The sequence below is a fragment of the Silurus meridionalis genome, chromosome 4 (genome assembly GCF_014805685.1).
Source record: "Silurus meridionalis isolate SWU-2019-XX chromosome 4, ASM1480568v1, whole genome shotgun sequence".
Taxonomy (NCBI): domain Eukaryota; kingdom Metazoa; phylum Chordata; class Actinopteri; order Siluriformes; family Siluridae; genus Silurus; species Silurus meridionalis.
Genome location: NC_060887.1, coordinates 40,002,668 through 40,017,570, shown reverse-complemented (window position 1 = coordinate 40,017,570; position 14,903 = coordinate 40,002,668). Strand labels below are relative to the sequence as shown.

General features: G+C 40.9%; 1 long non-coding RNA gene across 1 annotated transcript in view; it reads right to left on the bottom strand.

Moving 5' to 3' along the window:
• Positions 1-284: 284 nt before the first annotated feature.
• The window catches only part of LOC124385177, a 17,025-nt gene continuing 2,406 nt past the window's right edge, over positions 285-14,903 (bottom strand). The window contains exons 2-3 of the long non-coding RNA XR_006925695.1: positions 522-698; positions 285-401 (exon numbers count right to left, since the gene is read on the bottom strand). This is a non-coding gene — a long non-coding RNA (uncharacterized LOC124385177). The remainder of the gene's footprint in view (positions 402-521; positions 699-14,903) is intronic.

Genomic DNA, 14,903 nt, shown 5'->3' with positions numbered 1-14,903 from the left:
CAGTACAGGAGCTTTGGGTGGTGTACAGGGTCTGCATGGACCCTCTGACACAGTTTTGAAGGAACAATATAAACCTTTTTTGTGTATGAACACAAATCTAATATCATCAAAATATATATATATATATATATATATATATATATATATATATATATATATATATATATATATGATAAGAAAAGTAAAAAATACAAGATTTATCACAAATATTCACATAATTAACCAAACTAGACTTGTATCAGCATAAAGACTTTTCTCAGTCTGTTCTCTGATTTATTTATACTGTATGAAGTGATAATACATTATACAAATCACATTTGAATTACATTTAAAACAATCATTATCATAAAATACATTACATGTTGATCATGTTTCTCCATGTGTGAGACTCAGATCAGATCCTGTAATAAAGGAGAGAAGAGTAAAATGATCAGATTTTTATTACAATCATCATAATCAGTATTTACACTCTACAGAAATGTAGAACCTGCATACAAATGAACAGTAACTTAGTAACTCACTGTAGTGTCTCCAATTTACAGTGTGGATCCTTCAGTAGATCAGAGAGCAGCTTCACTCCTGATTCTCCTGCTTTATTGTAGTTCAGATTCAGTTCTCTCAGGTGTGATGAGGTGTTTGACCTCAGAGCTGAAACCAGAGCAGCACAACCTTCACCTGTAATACTGCAGCGTTCCAGCCTGTAGAGAGATCAACAATTATAGATCAGCAACTCTGTAAAACTATAGCAGTTCATGAAAGTCCAGATCTACAAATAAAATCTACACATCTATTTTAGTGTTTGATTTTTATGAATCTGGAAAACTACAGCAGTTGTTGCTTCTTTATTTAAATTGTGCTTTAGGACACACACACGTGTGCAGTCTTTCTCTGCACACGCGTGGGCGGAAAATGAGAATGGCATGTAGATCATGAGACCGGTTAACGTCTTGCCAATCTTTTTTCGCAATAATTTTCCGTAAAATAGCTTATAGGAGTGGGTGGTGTGTGTGAATGTAGAGGAGTTTGTGTTAGTGGTTGGGAAAAATTTAACAACATATACCTAATTCGTGTCTCCAGGCTATTAGGCTTAAAGACTGGTCTGATTTTATCTAACTAGGAATACAGTATGCATACTTTTTATCATCAGCAAAAGTAAACTGGGGAATGAGTTAAGAAGTTTTAGTTGGGGAGGTGGGGAGCCTACATTTCCAGGAGGCATGGCGTGGAAAAAAGTTGGTATTAAATACTTGGTTGTCTACCTGGGGAGTAATGAGTTTTTAAATAAAAACTGGGAAAGCACTGTAGAGCAACTGTAAAGGGCAGACTGAGCAGGTGGAAATGGTGGTTTCCAAAGATGTCTTATGGGGCGAACGCTGGTAATCAACAACCTGGATGGGTTGTCTCTCTGGCACAAGCTGGCATGCATTAGTCCACCGCCAAACCTGCTAGTGAACATCCAGGCCCTGCTTTTCGACTTCTTCTGGGATGTTCTGGATTCCACAGAGTGTACTCCATCTACCCAAAGAGGAAAGGGGCCAGGGGCTGGATCAACTCGCCAGCAGAACTGTAGGTGAAAGGCTGTATCCAGAGACTTGTCGAGAAAAATGTTTGAAATAACCTTATCTAGAGTGTGTTTTAATCCAACTAATATCCATCCAATAAATTGACCTAATAATTAGTATAGAACCTATTAGATACAATAGAAGTAGCTTGATTAAAACCTATTTTAGCTTCTGTGTTTTAATTAGTCTCATGTAGTCTACGTACTCCAAGTATAATTCACAATAGCGATCAGATTTTAATAAATAGAGTAGAGTAGAGTCTGACTGGTGTTATGAGTGTGTTGGATAGACAAGAAAGAACAACATACAAGGCTTAAGCATGTTTATTGTGCAGAGAAGAGGTGAGATTTACGATGCTTTTAGTGAAGAATGCTCCTGAGAGATGTCCCAGGATGTCTGTAAGTTGGAGCTGAATAAAAGAAACAGAGATCTCAATAACTAAAAACATACAATTAATATGTGCATGTAACAACAAAAGTAATAAGCTTACAATCATTATAGTTGTGAAGCTAGATACATTAAGCAACAGTCAGTTCAGATAGTATAAATGAAGTATGACCTAGACACTAACATAACCACGTAGAATAATGTAGTTAAACATATACAAATAGACAATTTAAGTAAAATAATATAGCTTGATTTAATAAAAATGAAATAGCAAATAGCATTCTAAAAGCAGAACACTTACACAGAGTAGATGTAGGGAAGATAAAGTAGGCCGCAAAATGGTTGTCCACGCATAAAAACCTGAGAGCAGGAGGAAGCGGTGCCTGGCTGTACCAGAGGCGGTGAAAGTTGTATACACATTCTTTTCTTAAGTGACATAGAGAAAAGGCCGTAAATAAGGGTAATGGGGGAACAGGAAAACCCAAATATGGAATCCCAGGAAGGGGACTTTGCTAGGATGAAGAAAATAGAAAAAAGTAAAGGTGTCATGTAACACCAGGGTATAAAAATGAGTGTGTGCAAAGTGTGTGTGCGCTTGATCATTTTGATGTGATGAAGTGACCACCTTCTATGGGCTCATCAGAACGTGTCTGGAATAAAGAAGTTTTTGCTTTTTCTCATCCAAGACTGAAGATTCTTTATTGGCTTTTGAGGTCCATTTCATTGTATTTTATTAAGTTAAGAGTGCTACATTGGGAATTAACTGAAACAAAGAATCCACCCGTGATGTGTCTGCTCAGAGACGGGTTCTGAGTTCCGACATATTTTAATGGCACCCCAGATGGGACCCGAAAGGTCAGATTAGAGGCTGAAAACCTGAACAGGGGACCGAGCATCCTGTGGGCTGCAGACGCTGGCAACTAAATTCAGAAAAAGGTAAGCAGACACCTGTTATACTCAAAGTCTGTGATTAGTAACTGTATGCCCACGGGAGGGTATAGGCTGCTGACCTCGGGTGAAGAACTATTGGGTGGAAAATAAATAAATAAATAAAAATAAAATTGTGTTGGATGAGAACAAGCAAATGTGATTTAAAGTTATGTGTTGGAGAGTCACTGCGTATATAGAAGCAGGGTGGGACCCAAGTAGAACTACGACTGATTATTTGTACCTTAGTCTTGATAGACTTCCTATATGGTCTAAATAGGTGGCAAACTAGGCAGACCAAAGCGTTAAAACCTGAGGGTAAAGCTGTGGTGATCCGGGTTCGTGTCCCGGTGTGGGAAGGTAATACTTCTCATATGGTCTAAAAGTGTGAAGATACCAAGTTTTTACTGAGGGATCCAGATTCGTGACCTGGAGTGGGAAGGGTACATTGAAAGGTCGTGAGTTGTTAGTATATGTGTAAGGCTCGGAGAGTCACCGTAAATAGTACGGGGTGGAACCCGAGGATATTGAGATAAAGTGATGGCCATGTGTACATGTACGGTAAAGAGATAATTGTTCACTGCAGTTGTGTTTTTGTTGTTAAATTGTTTGTGAGGGTGAAGTGGAGATTGTGACTCTATGTGATGCTTTTTTTGTGAAGTGATATATATGCTTGTGCTTTTGTTGTTGCTTGTTGTTTGCCTGTGCTGATGTTTTTTCTGTGAAGTTATATGTATGGTTGTGCTTTTGTTGTTGCTTGTTGTTTGCTTGTGCTGATGCTTTTTCACGTAAAGTTACATGTGTTTGTGCTGTTGTTTGTTTTTTGTTTGTGCTGATTGGAAAGACGAAGAGATTGTGATTATATTATATTGTATTATTGGCATATTTGTATTATTGATAAGTAGCACGGTACACACACACACACACACATTAGGAGTGTAGGAGAGCCGCGCGTGCACGAACACACGGAGCGCAAAAGGAGGGGGCGCGGGCACGCGCACATACACACGGAGTGTACGACGGGGGCGCACAGGCGCACGGAGCATACCACACACACACACACACACACACACACACACACACACACACACACACACACACACACACATAGTGACGTCACCCGCTAACTCACACACACAGCGCGATTGAGTAGTGGAGAAGAATAGGGGCTGCAGAACAAATTATGTATGTTTAGAATACATTATTGGGATAAGAGAACATATAAAGATAGAAACAGTATAGAAAGGGGGAAACAGAGAAATAAATACAAGAATTGTGGGCCTTTACATATTTCCATGGCATTGATGTGTTACAGCAAGTATTTCTAGAAGAAGACTGCTATAAGAAAATAAAAAGCGTCCGGAACCCTCGACTGCTAAGTCCAAATATTGCACACCCTAGTGAAAGCCCCTAAACTTTATAAAAAAGCAGTGATATACTTGTTTGATTTCATAATAGAGCCAAATACTGAAGACAAAGAAGCAGAGGTACAATTAAATGCAAAAGTAGCTGAATAGTCAAATTATTGCTCAGGACTGACAGCAACGGTTGTAGTGGAACATAGAGAGTTGTTGTGGGAAAGAGGTGTAGCAACCTCAATTCTAATCGACAAAATTATCTTATTAGGGGGATAGAGTCGAAAGAATCCAACACGACCTTGTGTAAAAGTGGGACGGGTAAACGCCCACCTGAAGTGGTTAGACAAAAATAGACATCCAGTGCACCATAGAGAAGCAAGCAGAGCAAGACAAGGGTGCATCATGAGTGGAGAAAAATCCACGATCACACCTCTGGATGTGATAATTCTAAAACACAAAGGAGTGGAAAAAGAGATCAGAAAGTATATGAAAAAGTGGAAAGACCGGACAACAGGAGAGTTGCAATGGCCAGAAGAAGGAACATTTAATAAAGAAAAGTGTGATATAATGAGAACTAGGTTAGAATGTTGGGGAGAAATGAAGAAAGAGAAGAGAGAAAAGACAAAAAAGAAATTAGATATTATAGAATGGTTTGAATATGAGGGAAAAAGGCTGAGATCACATGGGAAAACAGAGGAGATGGGAAAAGAAGGTAAAGAAGAAAAAGGGTCAGAAAAGGCTTTAGCCCCACCATTTGAGGAGTTTGAGGAACAGAAAAGACCACCGCCATATTCTGGAATGAAGAAACCTAAGATAGTTGGCATCTATCCAGTAATAAAGGATCATAACATACAACTAGACATAACAGGAGGACGAATTAAAGGAAGGCTAGAACTCCCAGCCTTAGACAACATGAGAACGAAGGAAAGAACAAGACAAACAAACAGAGTGCTCTTTGAGAATTCTGATGAGGAGGTGGAAGATGATAGAGAAGGCAGAAGTGATTGGGGATATGACTATGGACAGGGGTATGATCTAGACATCCCACCAGGAGAATGGGAAAAGGAGCGACAAACACTAGAACCACCAACACATGACCAGAGTCAAAACCATCGCCTGAAAAAACAGACACAAATTCATGTAAGGTATGAAAGCACCCCAAAGAACAAAAAAGACTAAGCAGAGCTACATCTCTCTTAGAAATCACAGACAGAAGTGAAAGTAAGGATAGTTCAAATTCGGAGACGGGAGCAGAGATGGAGAAGAGTTTGTTGTCCTGAACCCAGGAGGAGGAGAGGAAGTGCATGTTCATGGAATATTGAAAATGACACCCAAAATGCCACGGAAAATGACCAACTACAAACAGAAGTGAAAACATTGCAAGAAGAAGTGACACTGCATGAAGAAGAAAATGCAACAAACAGACAAGAACTGGCAAACACCCAAGAGAAGATAGAGAGAATAGAGGAAACTCTAAATAATACTCAAAGAAAAGTAGATTATGCAGAAGAAATAATAAAAAATGTAGCTGACGAAAATCATCAATTAAAAATGAAACTGTATCAATTAGAGAATGCCCAACTGAAGGCAGAGATGAAGAAGGCAGCTCAAAGAAGCATGGAAAGAGCAGATCAGTGTCAACAACATCTTGATGACTTGGAAATCCAATTGTTAATGGGACAGCCGAAAACCAGCGTAAGAGATGGTAAAAAGAAGAACCGGAAAGTAACAGAAGAGGCAATAAAGGACATCCCAGGAGAACGATGGTGACAAGGTCACAAACAGAAAGAAAAGATCAAGAGGATGAAGAAGAAGAAGTAGAGGAAGAGGTAACAAGAAACAGGCATCAAAACCATTTGCAAATGCCAGTGGTAATGAAAGGAGCAGAACCAATATATACTCCATGGTCATTTATGGATCTTACAGGACTGATAAACAGACTGCCTAGCGTTTGTGAAGGAGCACAAAATGGATAACACGCTCAAGAGCAAACGATGGGTCAGATGCTGGCCATGGGAGACATCAAGGCAATCTTGACACAGTCTTTGGGAAAAGCTAAGATGATAGAAATCATGGAAGAAGCACAACTGGGCCATATAGGAAAAAAAAATCAGAAGTATGATCTCTGGTCATTTGGATTAAGAAGAAATGTAATATGGGATGCTCTTCGATCAGCATACCCAACTCAAGCAGATCCAGGCAAGGTGGAAAAGCTAAAAATGGACGAAAACCAGGGAGTAGCTCAATTCATCCTAAAGTTACAGAAAGCCTGGAGAGAAGAGATGGGATCAGCATGGGATGAGACGACTGCTAGCATCACATTGTTTAAGATGATGTTGAAAAAGGCACTCCCAAGTGAAGTTCAAGAGCAGCTTGAAACAGTTGTAGGGCTCAATACGATGCCCTGGGCAACTTTTGAAGCGAATGTTATACACTTTGTGGAATTATATAAGAAAAAGGAGAGAGCAACCAAAAAGGCTGCAGATGAGTTAGTGATACTGCTTCACAAAGCACAGCTGGTAGAACTAACACGCAGCAAACAAGAAAATCAAGAAAAACGAAAAGAAGAGAAAAATTCAGCTAAACAAGCAGCGGTCATGGTGGTACCAACCACTGTACAGCAGGTCCCAGTTGTTCAAACTGCACAAGATCAAGGAAATCAACAACTAATGTCTGTGGGACAACCAATGATGGCAATCCAACCACAGGCACCTTTGACATTTACAGCACCGATGCCTCAGCAGATGGCCTATCCGATAAATCAGCAGTATCCACCACAATACAGAGGGTGGGGACAAGGAAGAGGTCGAGGCAGAGGAGGAATGTTTCAACCAAGACCAAGAAATTATCAACCCCCGAGAGGAGGAAGATGCTGGAACTGCCAAGATCCCAATCACATGATGAGGGACTGCCCATATCCAGTAAGACAACAGCAAAGCAACCCCCAACAAAATCAAGGCTGGCAAAATCCTGGAAACTGGGCAGGACCGTGGATGGGACTGAATCAGCAAGACCAAACTCAAGTGAACCTTAGGGGTGGCCCTTCAGGGCCACCGCAAGGTAACATGTGAAGATGCCCAGAGAAGCCAGAGGGGGAGCTGGTACAGTGCCCTATCTCACTGTACCCTGCACAAGAACCAACCATAATGGTGGATGTGGGTAACCAGCTCCAAGCATCGTTTTTGATTGACACAGGAGCTACATTCACAAGTATTGGAAAAGAAGGCTCTAAACTCCCCCTCTCACGCAAGGCAGTAAAGACAGTAGGCTTCTCGGGTAAAACTCAAACTTTGCAATTTACAGAGCCACAAGACATAACAGTAGAAGGAATCACTATACAAGCGCCGCTATTGTACTCTCCTGATACTCCAGCAAATCTATTAGGTAGAGATGTGTTATGCAAGCTAGGAGCAAAAATCTACTGTGGACCTACCGGAGTGTGGGTTGAACTTCCTGAGTGTCTAGCTCAACAATATGTGATGGTGGATAGAAAGACAGAACAACAAACACTGGATAAAGTCTACTGGCTGGAACTTAAGGAGACATCTTCAGAAATTCAGAAGTTGTATGACCACTGGAAGACATGGTTCACAAACATGCGTCCTGATTAAATGGAAACCAGAAAACCATGGCATTGCACCATAAAGTATGATGAAGGGAAACAAGATGAAGAATATGAGACTTTGTGGGGAGAACATGTAGAAGGAAACCGGTACAGTATTAAAGCAGAAAACGTGATCATTGGTCCCCAAGGGATAGCAGCAACAGTACAGCTGCCAAACCAAATCGCTCAGTGGTATTTAGTCAAGAATTCTGTTCCACATGTCTCCCTAATGATCGGGCAAAATTTTAAATCAAAAGACCTAGGGCCAATGGTCAGGGAAGCAAGTCAGGTAACCGAGTTGATACCCGTGGAAGAAAATATTAGTGTGTCAACAGATAGGAAATATCTCAAAATAAAGTTAACAGCTGAAGATTGTGTGGTAGCTCACACTGTGTTGATTAACAGGCAGGTGTAGGTGAAAACGCAAATCAAACAGGTAGGACAGTGGCCCCAAAGGATAGAAGATTCAGAACAAACTGAACAGGAAATAGAACAGGTACTGAAGCAGGTTCCAGAGCAACTATGGACTAAACATCAGACAGATGTAGGGTTAGTTAAGTCATCAGGGTTGGCGCAAATTCAACTAAAACCCAATGTGCAATTACCCTATCAGAAACAATACCCGTTGTCACAACAAGCTATAGAGGGGATAAGACCAACCATTGAGGGACTAGTTGAGGCAGGAGTATTAATCACAACCAAAAGCCCTTGCAACACACCCATTTTTCCGGTCAGAAAACCTAACTCAGACAAATGGAGATTGGTCCATGATTTAAGACCAGTAAACCGTGTTGTGGTAGCAGAAAATCCTGTAGTGCCTGATCCACACACTTTGTTAACTAACATCCCTGAAGGGACTAAATGGTACACTGTGATTGATTTATGTTCAGCATTTTTTAGTGTACCGCTGCACCCTGAGTCTCAGTTTTTGTTTGCATTCACCTATGGGGGTAAGCAATATACCTACACACGGCTGCCACAAGGGTATTGTGAAAGCCCTTCAATTTTTAACCAGGTGTTAGCACGAGATCTGGCAGAACTAGATATTCAGAGCAGTTTGCTCCAATATGTGGATGACCTGCTGATTTGTAGTCAAACTAAAGAACAGTGCATGCAGGATTCGCTAAAAGTCCTAGAAACCCTAGCTCACAATGGACACAAGGTCAGTAGGGAAAAATTGCAATTCTGCCAACAAAAGGTAGAATATTTAGGTAGAGTGCTCGAAGGCACTACACGAAAAATCTCACCCTCACATGTAGAGGTGATTCAAAAAACACCACAGCCTCAAACAGTGCAACAGATGCTGTCATTCCTGGGTTTAGCAGGTTTTAGCAGACCGTGGATTTGTGATTTTGCGTTGAAAACACAACCTCTTAGAGACATGATGAAGGCAGCAGATCAGACAAAATCAAGCGCTCGTCTGGTCTGGACAGAGGAGGGTAAAGAAGCCTTTGAGACAATAAAAAGCAATTTAAAATCCGCCCCAGCTTTAGCCTGTCCTGACTATACAAAACCATTTCATCTTTATGTATCGGAAAGGCGAGGTTTTGCATCAGCCATACTGGCACAACAGCAACAAAGTATGGGAAAGAAGGCAATTGCGTACTACAGTACAGCTCTTGATAATGTGGAGTATGGCATGCCACCATGTTACAGAGGTTTGGCCGCTGCAGCATTTGCTTATCAAAAGGCATCGACAATCACAATGGGTCATCCAGTGACCCTGTACACTTCTCATGCGCTACACGGATTACTGACAAGTCAAAAGTTTGTGATAACGAATGCTCGTAGGACAGGTTATGATGTAATTCTGTCTGCACCAGAATTAACAATTCAGAGATGTCTCACAGTCAACCCAGCTGACCGAGTAGTACTACCAGATGAGGGAACTCCCCATGAGTGCATTACAGTAGCAGAGAAATTTCTAAAAGCTAGGGATGACCTAGATAATCAACCACTGCAAAATGCCCAGCATGTCTTATTCGTTGATGGTTCATGCTACCGCACAAATGATGGTAACAAAGCAGGATATGCTGTGGTCGTGTACAATGAGGAAGAAGATTCATTTCAAGTACTATCTAGCATAAGTGTGCCACAGCCTTGTTCTGCCCAATTGGCAGAAATAAAAGCCCTAACAGCAGCATGTAGGTTAGGGCAGGGAGAACATGTACCATCTACACAGATTCAGCTTATGCATATGGGGTGTGTCACACATTTGGACCTATCTGGGAACAGAGGGGTTTCCAGAGAGCTGATGGATCATCCATTGTGCATGGTCCTGCAATTTCAGTTTTGCTCAAAGCAATGATGCTTCCAAAAGCATTAGCCATTGTGAAATGTAAAGCCCACAAGACTGATGGTGAGATGGTCAGTAGAGGTAATGCAGCAGCAGATGAGGCAGCCAAGAAAGCAGCGGTAGGTGGAGACTGTGTAAAAGTAATGATGCAGGGTGAAGAACAGGAGGAAGAATGGGGAAAGGTGACAGAGGAAGATCTTGGGGAATACCAGAAAGTAGCAAGTGGGGAGGAAAAGGAGATGTGGAAGAAACGAGGTGCAGTACAAGATCCCAACACAGGGTTATGGAGAAGCATTGATGGTGTATGGGTGGTACCTATAGCTCTTTTGTCAATGTTTATTAACGAAGCGCATGGGGTAGATCACTGTAATCGTAGGGAGATCGTAGACACAATCCGAAGGAATTGGTGGTCCCCATACCTGGCCAGTATGGTGGAAAAATTCCTGAGGTCCTGTGAGCTATGTTCAGCACGTAATGTTAGAAAACATTTTACAGCACCGATCAGTCACATACCTAAACCAAGCGGACCATTTAAACATTTGATGATGGATTTTGTGGACATGGCAGATAGGAAGGAAGGAAAGAGATACATTTTGGTGGTGATAGATCGTTTTAGCAGATGGGTGGAGGCAATAGCTACAGCTAGGAATGATGCAAAAACTGTAGCTAGGTTCTTGGTCAGAGTATTTCCAAGGTTTGGTATACTTGATAAGTTGAGTTCTGACAATGGACCGCATTTTCTAAACAATGTGATTAAGTCAATAACAGAAGCCCTGTGTATCAGGCAGAGAATGGGTTGTGCTTATCATCCACAATCACAGAGAATGGTAGAGAGCCAATGGTGTGTTGAAGGAGAAAATAGCGAAAATTTGTGCAAGTACAGATTTGAATTGGGTACAGGTGCTTTCGCTAGTTTTGATGAAAATGTGCCTCTCATTAGTGAAACTGTGCGCTCATTGTTTGGACAAAAGGTAAGCTTTGGATCAGAACACCTGTGTGGATGTGGACGAAGGGTTTCTTTAGCCCTAGTAAAAAAAAAAAAAAGGCGATGAACAAGTAAGAAGGTTTTTACTGAACGGATCCTTCTGAATGTATATACTTGTGCTCGGTTACTAATTTTTGATGTAGTGACATGACTACTGATTTTTCTACTCTATATCACTCTTTTTGATCGAAAACGCTATATCCTTTATATGTTTCATTTATGATTATATTGTATTAATCATGTTGTTGTTGTGAGTATTTCATGTTGTGTACAGGAACATGGCTGCTGGTGGGTGCAGGTGGCTCCTGCGAGGTGTGCGTTTGCATCGAGGTGTGTGTGCATACATCGACGCGTATGCTGAGGGGTATCGCTTCGGCTTGGACGCCTTCAGAGGTCCGTGAAGTGCTTGCGATGTTGCTAGGATTCTCGGGCGCTCACAGTTTTCTGTTCCCGGACTTCGTCTTGCACCGCACCTTTGTGACGTGCTACTCCATCACCTTCTGTGGCTATGCTCTCTCCTGCCGCACTGGATCTAACGCATGTCTCCCATTCCACCACTTTGCACTGGACTGCATGATTTTTCGTTTTGTTTTATTTTCTTATGTGTTATGTTTTAGCTACCTGTACAGTCACGACTGAGGATGACCTTGGTGGTGAAGCCACTGTCGCGCCACTGGCGGGCAGGGTGGGAATTTTTCCTGAAATTTGGCTGCTGTCAGGGTTTTTCACCCACTCCTGGTTCATCGTGTTGTGATTAGGCTTATTCGATGCTCTTGTGACAGGGGAGTGATGTCGATTTCGGTCAATGTTTGTTTTTTTGCATTTTCAAAGATTTTAGTCGATTTCACTGATCTTAGGCGATTTTTCAAGTTGGGTTTTTGGTGGCTGTTTTTGTTTTGTATTCTACTTGCTGTTTTCAATTTTATTCGATTTTTGTTCATAAATTTTTACCTTCTGGATTTTGTCGATTCTGATGCGATTAATCTGTGTTTGATTTTGATGCAATCATATTTTTCTTCGGATCCTTGGTCTATGTGTCACTGATGTACTGCTATTATGATTATTTTACTTTGATTATTGTGGACGGTATGCCCTGACAGGCGTTTGGATTCCGGTCATTGGATCAGCATGTGGATTTATCATTTTCTTTAATGGTTGTCAACATACGAGTGCCTGGTAAAGTGCTAGTAACCTCTTCCAGGGCTCCACCAAGACCCCCTGCGATACGTAAAGTATCTGGGTCAGAAGAAAACTACATGTGCCAAAGAACTCAATGTAAAAAAATTTTATTTGTGTTTTATGTGACATGTATGTTTGTTAATGAGTTAACACGGAGGTAGGCGGAGTGTGAGACTAATTAGTCTCAGACGGGGGAGTGATGTCGAGAAAAATGTTTGAAATAACCTTATCTAGAGTGTGTTTTAATCCAACTAATATCCATCCAATAAATTGACCTAATAATTAGTATAGAACCTATTAGATACAATAGAAGTAGCTTGATTAAAACCTATTTTAGCTTCTGTGTTTTAATTAGTCTCATGTAGTCTACGTACTCCAAGTATAATTCACAATAGCGATCAGATTTTAATAGAGTAGAGTAGAGTCTGACTGGTGTTATGAGTGTGTTGGATAGACAAGAAAGAACAACATACAAGGCTTAAGCATGTTTATTGTCAAGTCAAGTCAAGTCAAGTTTATTTGTATAGCGCTTTTCACAACAGACATTGTCTCAAAGCAGCTTTACACAAATCAACAGTGATGGTGAATGGTGTGAATTTGTCCCTGATGAGCAAGCCGTGGCGACTGTGGCAAGGAAAAACTCCCTTAGATGTTATGAGGAAGAAACCTTGAGAGGAACCAGACTCAAAACGGGAACCCATCCTCATCTGGGTGACATCAAGAGTTTGATCATAAGAGAAGAGGTGAGATTTACGATGCTTTTAGTGAAGAATGCTCCTGAGAGATGTCCCAGGATGTCTGTAAGTTGGAGCTGAATAAAAGAAACAAACAGAGATCTCAATAACTAAAAACATACAATTAATATGTGCATGTAACAACAAAAGTAATAAACTTACAATCATTATAGTTGTGAAGCTAGATACATTAAGCAACAGTCAGTTCAGATAATATAAATGAAGTATGACCTAGACACTAACATAACCACGTAGAATAATGTAGTTAAACATATACAAATAGACAATTTAAGTAAAATAATATAGCTTGATTTAATAAAAATGAAATAGCAAATAGCATTATAAAAGCAAAACACTTACACAGAGTAGATGTAGGGAAGATAAAGTAGGCCACAAAATGGTTGTCCATGCATAAAAACCTGAAAGCAGGAGGAAGCGGTGCCTGGCTGTACCAGAGGGGGTGAAAGTTGTATACACATTCTTTTCTTAAGTGACATAGAGAAAAGGCCGTAAATAAGGGTAATGGGGGAACAGGAAAACCCAAATATGGAATCCCAGGAAGGGGACTTTGCTAGGATGAAGAAAATAGAAAAAAAAGTGAAGGTGTTATGTAACACCAGGGTATAAGAATGAGTGTGTGCAAAGTGTGTGTGCGCTTGATCATTTTGATGTGATGAAGTGACCACCTTCTATGGGCTCATCAGAACGTGTCTGGAATAAAGAAGTTTTTGCTTTTTCTCATCCAAGACTGAAGATTCTTTATTGGCTTTTGAGGTCCATTTCATTGTATTTTATTAAGTTAAGAGTGCTACATTGGGAATTAACTGAAACAAAGAATCCACCCGTGATGTGTCTGCTCAGAGACGGGTTCTGAGTTCCGACACACTCCTAACAGGGCCCAGGAACCGTGATATTGAGAACAGCAGCCAGTGGACTTTTGCACATAGTGGGAGGACAGGACAGAACTTTGTTTTTAACGGCTGCAGAACACTACACTGGCTGCTGGAGAAGCCCCTGGTCCACAGGAGTTGTCTGGACATCTCCGGCGTGACCACCCTCACACTGTCCAGAACATCGCAGAGACAGACCTGTCATAAGGAGAGGACCTGGCAACATGTATGGGATTCCAGTCCTTGTGTTTTGTCAATCAGCTCATATTTCTCTAGAGGTCCACCCTAACAGCAGAGGAGCGTGTTCAGCTGAAGGACTATAAAATCGGTGAGACCGGTCCTGCAGATAAGGAATCCTTTCCCCAGCTGGACATCACTGCCGATCTAGACAGGTGTGGAGGTTGCCCTCCTGGAGTGCAGGGGTGAAGGGGAGATAAACTTTGGGACAGTTTCAGGGAAGCTGCTCTACAGGGCCTGAGTTTAAGTTTTAAATAAGATCAAACTGAGAGGGAGGGTGGACACCCAGTGGAGAAATGTACTGATGAAATGATGATAATAAAACAGAGTGGAGACACTGTACAAACCACCAATAACCAAACATCTGCAGACTTCCAGTGGAGGATTTTGCACTGTATCATCTCTGTACACTCTTATTTGTATTTTAAACAATGATATTTTACAAGACTGTCCATTCTGTTCACAGAGAAAAACTGTTTTTCATGCTTTAACACACTGCTCCAGGTTAAAGCCTCTGTTTGTACTTTTAAAACATCTTAAGGTCTTTAAATGTGGATTTAACTTTTCAGTGTTTTATTCCTGGTTTTAAGTACGTCAGGAGAAACAGGTTAATGTGCTGATTATGTGCTGATTTAACTTTAATTTAAAATTTTAATTTTATTTTATTCTTGGTCAAGCTAAAATTAAAAAACCTCAGCAGGAAGAACAAGAGAACATAAAATGCAGACCTTTGATGCCAAACGA